The sequence below is a fragment of the Elephantulus edwardii genome, unplaced genomic scaffold, assembly GCF_000299155.1.
Source record: "Elephantulus edwardii isolate Elephantulus edwardi_28Jun2011 unplaced genomic scaffold, EleEdw1.0 scaffold00001, whole genome shotgun sequence".
Classification (NCBI taxonomy): Eukaryota; Metazoa; Chordata; class Mammalia; order Macroscelidea; family Macroscelididae; genus Elephantulus; species Elephantulus edwardii.
In genome coordinates, this window is record NW_006399751.1 from 43,099,348 (window position 1) to 43,105,795 (window position 6,448).

Below are 6,448 nucleotides of genomic sequence, written 5' to 3' on the forward strand. Positions count from 1 at the left end.
TCTTGGTACCACAATTGTAAGCAAAGTCCGTGAGTCAACAAAAAATATAGAACCCAGTGATTGGTGAAATATGTGTAAGAACATGGGGGTGGCGTGTTTGACCTAGCAGCTATCTATTTGCTGCTATCGATATTACTAATGAGGAAAGCTCCCGTTTATGAAATAGACAGAAGTCAGACTCCACCAACCCCACATTCCATCTGCTCCTTTTGCGGTGACATTGTTTACATTCAAGATGTGCCCTTCTCTCTCCTACTTAACTTATTCTACTTCCATCAACATAAAATCACTGTCTCCGTAAGTCTTCTATCCAGTCTTTTGAATTACTCTTGATAGTATGTAGATAGGTTTTAAAAGAAGACAATACTCAAGGTAGCCATTCTTTACTACTATTGTTGTTGTTATGTGCCACATTGAGTTGCTTGTGACTCATAATGACCCTATGTACAACAGCTCTAAACTCTGTTCTATCTTGAGCCAACCTTAGTGTCTCTGACACAGCTACCTTCATTAACCCAGAAACTGAATCAATCCACCTCTTAGAGGGTCTTCCTCTCTTGCACTGTCTCTCCACCCTTCCAAGCATGATGTCCCTCTCCAAGGACTGGTCCCTCCTTGCAACATGCCCAAAATATGTCAGACAAAGCCTCAGAATCCTTGCCTCCAAGGAGCTGCCTGGTTTCATACTCCCTCAGAAAAACCTGTTTGTTCTCCTTGCAGTCCATGGTATATTCAACACTTTTCTCCAGCACCACAGCTCAAAGGCACAAATTCTCTCCTTCTCATCCCTAGTCATTGTCCAGCTCTCTGACACATAGCAAGTTGTTTGGTTTAAAGAAATTCCGTGGATATTTTTGGTCTAAGGTGTAAAGTTTGAAGGTTAGTTTCAGGAGTTCATCAAGCTTCGGTGGCACTAGAGTCTGGGTTCCATGAGAATTTGAAGTTGTAGCCCATATTTTCTTCCTTTTGAACAAGATTCTTCTATAGTGTCTTTGATCAAAATGTTTAGTCATGGTAGCTGGGTCCCATCTAGTTCTTCTGGTCTCATGGCTAATGATACAGTTCTCACGGAAGCAATTACCCACACTTTTAGAATGGATAAGGAGCACTGGTAGTGTAGTGTGTAAAGTATCAACCAGTAGGCGAAATTCCAAAATTCATTGCCATCAAGTCATAAGCGACAGACGTAAAAAAGGAAGGAACTAACTCATGAGTGACCTTCTACTGGGTTTCTGAGGTTATAAACAGAATAGGAAGAGATTGCTTGTTTTTCTCCTGAGGAGCAGCTGGTGGATTTGAATGGGTGCAGCCTTTGAGTTAGCAGAGCAACTCCCTAAAGATTAGGCCACTAGCACTCCCCTTTCTGATACGAAAATTAGACTAAATAAGAAACGTATGCATCTGTTTTGAGTCATCTATAAATTCCAATAAAGACTTAAGCATGCACTGATCTTGTTTGTAATCTGGGAACTACTTGCACCACATTTCAAACACATGGCTCTGACTTGAAGCTGTTCCATGCTCCAAGCCTGCCTGATAGAGCTATGTTTGAAGCACGGAGGTTCTGAGGACCCTTGGTTCATGTGTGCAGAAGACTGTCTCTTCTCTCTACGCCTGAGACCAACTTGATTTCCAAGGAGTGGAGGGAAGGGCCTAAAAGAAGAGGGTACTTCTTGTTCCTGCTCTGGGCTCTGCTCTGTGGGGGCAGAGCGAGATCACTCAGCGCTTGTTCAGCCCAGTGCAGCACCAGCTGGTGAGCTTGCTAGATCTTTCTCTATCCCCCATGCCACCTCCTCCTCTCACCTAAAATGAGAGGAGAGAGGGGGAGGCACTGCTGCCTTTTCCTCCTGTGCTGAATTTATCCCAACTGCAGACCGGCTGCGGAAGCTGGAGAGAAGATAAACAAAGAAGTCTTGTTAAAAATCTTTCAAAAAAAATCTCCCAGTGTTCCTCAGCCCACTCTGTTTCTTCTTACCTTGTTGGGGGGGCTGGGAGGGGGGGGGCTGGGAGGGAGAGGAACTCTGCTGGCTTCTATGCCTCCATCCTCCTCGCTCATGGAAATTCTGCCTGCTCCCCACGCCAGCTTCCGACCCTTTGTTTCACACATTGGGATTGAACGTTTTGGCAGACATTTAGCATTTTCTACCCAATTCTCACCCTTTTGCCTCATTGGTATTGTTGGCCGTTAGTTTTCCCTTGCCTCTCATTTGAACTTTCCAGAGCAATGACACATTTGATTTTGCCTCACACCCTGCCTCTCATCCCAGGAAGGTTCTTCAGAGAGAGAAGAAAAAAAAATGGCCATCACCTGAAGGAAAAGGAGTGGTGCAGACCTGGGTATTCCACTCAGCAGACCAACAGGCTTCAAGAGCCTCGATGACAGTGTCCATAATGCCACTTAACAAAAGGTCTGCAGTTTGAATTGCCTGTTTATTGTGTACTAACCAGTCAGAACTGACTCATGCCTAATCTTCTAGCAGGCTTTCAGAGGCAATTAGTCGCATGGGAGGAGATTGCCATCCTTCTCCATGGAGCAGCTGATGGACTTAAATGTCATGCTTTCCAGGGTTACAGTGCAGCTTCTTGCCACTAGGCCACACCGCTGTCAACCCAAAGGCATGTGGTTTGAATCTCCCCACTGTTCCGCTGGAAAAAGATGGGTGATCAACACCTGTGCAAATTACTGCCTCAGAAAACCCACTGGAGGGCCAGCCCTGACTCGAACACAGTTTTGGAACAAAAATGAGTATCTCCTCCTGTAAAAATGAAAAGCCTCTAAACTCAATGTAGGGTCAGAGTGACCCAAAGACAGTGGGATTGGGCTTTAGAACAAAAGAGATTAACTGAAGGGACAGGAAAGGAAAGCCTCCTAGGGTCAAGATGCTGTCTCACCGAAGCTTCATTATTGGCCTGTGACACTTAAGGAACAATTAGTAATGTCCTTGCTGGGAAGTGGTGGAATCCACGTCAGAATCCAAGCTTAGTGGGTGTGTGTCACTGTGCAGTGGGTACACAGATAAGCAACCAATCAGCAGGCCCCTGGACGTGACTGTGGAGCTGGAGCTGCAGAGAGGTGGAAACTCTGCGGAGATTATTGCACGAGAAGGTGATTGAAGGGGGAGCCGTTGTGTTTGTAGGCACAGCAGAGGCAGCTGTCTCAGTCACAGAGGTCAGGCCCAGCAACCAGCAATGCCTGGGCTGTGACATGGTGTCCGAGACCCACAGCAGGTGTGGCAGGGTCCTCCGCATGGGCTTACGGCGTGGCGTCACCTGTGGGAGCAGCTGTGACAGAACCCTCGTCCTTCCAGCTCTCTTTCTCAAGCTTGCTTTCCAGCCCTCTCTTCTGCTGATTCCAAGCTGTCCCATGGCCACTCAATGTATTCTTTTTACGCTTAAATCAGCCAGAGGGTCTCTGTTGCTTACAACTGAGCGATCTGACTGACTTCCCAGGCCTCCAGGCTCTGATTCCAGAGGTTTTCACCCTCTTCCATTCCAGACTTGTGGGTGACAGTTTAAAAAGTAGAAAGAACCTTAACTCCATTGTGAAGTCCTGGCATGAGCCAGTCAGCGTGGGAGTTGTGCTGCTAACTCAAGGGCAGCACCTCTCTGGTGGTTCGAATCCATCTGTGGGAAGAAAAGAGTAGCAACCTCCTCCCGTGCAATATACAGCCTCAGAAACCGTACAGAGGGTCAGCCATGAGTGGGTTCCAACTCCGCGGCAATGAGAGCGGAGTGAGTTTTCCTTTAACCTTGATGCACCCTAAGGATAACCTTTACTCTGAAGTCTGGTGTACTAAGTAAAATAGCACAATTTAATCCCAAAAGGCCATTTTCATTCTATTGAAACTCAAGCAGGATGCAACAGCTTTGCCAGAAGGGTCTTGGTGTACAGTATTACTGATAGAACTTTATATCAGGCCCCCAGAAATTGACATGACTGAGGAAGCAATTTTACTCATAGGTTAGCAGAAAACCTGTCTTATCACCATCCTGGGACCACCCTATAATAAACTGATGCCATGTCCCTTTGACCAATCATATAATCCCACCTAGATTTGAGGTACATATCCTTGCCAAATTCTCACACTAGACAGCCTGCCTTTATTTCCCTTGATGTTTTCAGTCAACTCTTAAGTCTGCAAACTTCTGTTCTCACCTCAGCAGTACAAGAATGCACTCCTTTCCCCAGTTATGCAAAACAGCCATCTTTACTCTGCAATAAAAGGGCATTTCACAGATCTGATCTGTCTCCATGCTATTGTTCTAAGACACCTGTTGTTGTGAGCCATTGGGTCAGAATAGACTCAAAACTGACCTGCCAGCAGGTTTTCAGAGGCAGCAAATCACTCGGAAGGATCGCTTGGAATGATCCCACAGAGCAGCTGGTGGATTAGAACTGCCTGCCTTTGAGATTGCAGTGCCACTTAATAATATGCCACCAGAGCTTGCTGTGACACCTACTACATTTAAACAAAGGTCTTCAAGTGTCAAAAAAAAAAGAATAAAAATTTCCACACATCTCAATTGTTCTCTGCCTATCTTGTCCTGGTAGCCAGACCTCTTCTACCAAGGGAGCCTTTTCCCATCAATCAGGATAGAATGAAGAATAACATGTTATATGGGCATTATATCTGATGGCTTAGTGATTAGGGGTTGTGCTGCCAACCCAAAGGCAATTGGTTCTAATCCACCAGTTGCTCTGCAAGAGAAAGATGGGCAATCTCCTCCTGTGCAATTCATAGCCTCTGAAAACCATACTGGAGGATCAGTTATGAGTTGGTTCTGACTTAGCAGTACATAACATGAGCATAGCATGGTTTCTTTACACAAGATCACCATCAGAGTAATGCCTTGATAGGCCTAGCGTCACCTGGATTTTTTTTTCCCGTTTTTAAATATCTATAGTCACAAGCTAGCATTTTTATTAGTTCAAATGTCACATAGAGATATAATAAATTATTAAAAGGATTACTAGAAAGAAACCATTCTTTTATACATCTGGGTCGTCTGACATGCTACCTACCTCCTGCAGTGATAATGCAGCAGATCCAACTCTCTCTTCGGGACGGACCTGTTTTCTGTTGCTCCGAAAAGTCTGGGTTAGGTGTGGTTCCTTGGTGCTGTTTTCTGTGATCCAAAGCTTAAGGAGAAATCTCTGGAAATCAGCCAAATTGCCCCAACACTCAGGACAGGATGAGAAAAAGAGCTCACAGTCAAAGCCTTGTACTGCCAATGTGTCATGCTTGCTTCATTTTAGATCAGTCGGGCATCACAAGGTCAAGTTTGGAGCCATATATACATATGTATGCATTCATGTTGCAAATGCCCACATTTGCTATATTTTTCAGGAAAACAGCGGGGGGGGGCGGGAATGAGGTGGATCAATACCAATACTTTGTGAATGTTTCTAAAATTTCAACACCAGGGACCAATTTCTAAAGTACGGCCCATGGAGAGAAGTGGCCCAGCCAGCGACAAATGAAAGGAGTGTGGAATAGAAGACAGCCACAGTTCTGCTGTGCTCACAGAGCCACGCGAATATCGTTTATCTTTAATTTTAAGATAATTCATTCCCTTCTTGGGGATGCAAAAGAGCAATGGAGACAGCGGTGCATCTGCAATACCGGCTGGTGCTAAGGACTTCAGAACCTCCAGGAGATGTGGGCTGGAGAACTTCACCAGGCACTGAAGGGGCTATCTCCTATCAGCCAAGATGCTCCGATTTAAGTTACTCTGGAACCTTGTCTCCAGCTGGTACTGTGCAAATTCCAGCCTTGGCTGTGGGTAGTCTCCAAAGACCTGCTGGGTGACTCTCCGGATCCTCTCTTTTTCTACTGTGTGTTCATGAATGATTCTGACATCCTCATCTATATCTTGCCACGGGCTTATTTCCTGGACAGGGGTAGGAGAATTGTGAGTTTCAAAGACCTGATTATACTGTTTAAAAACAATAGACTTAAGGAGGTCCAGGTAGCAGCTCCTGAAGTCCATTTTCATAATCTGATGGTACTTGCTTCCAGTCACCAGCACCTGACCCAGAAGGGGTATACTGCTCTTGAACCTGGAGGAAGACACAAAGACGTACAGAGTCTGGGGATAATACACCACATACATGGTCTTATACTGGTTTGGCTTCATGCGCTGCATTCCACAGGCAATCTGAATCCACAGTGCTTTCTCCTTGGCTTCTCTGACGGTGACCATCATGTTTTTTAAGGTTTTCCAAAGAATTCTCATAAATGAACTTTTGAACTGTTCTATGTCAAAAAGGTCAATGTCTTCACCTGCTCCTAGATCAATGGAATCGAATTGAGAATCCAGAGATCAACCCATCTATCTATGGTCAACTGATTTTTGACAAGGAAATGAAACCAGTGAAGTGGGGAAACAACAGCCTTTTTAACAAATGGTGTTGGCAAAATTGGAAAAATATCTGCAAAAGACTCAA

At 45.1% G+C, this 6,448-nt stretch overlaps 1 pseudogene; it reads right to left on the reverse strand.

The window, feature by feature from the left end:
- Positions 1-5,415: 5,415 nt before the first annotated feature.
- Positions 5,416-6,448, reverse strand: part of LOC102859457 — a 4,764-nt pseudogene continuing 3,731 nt past the window's right edge.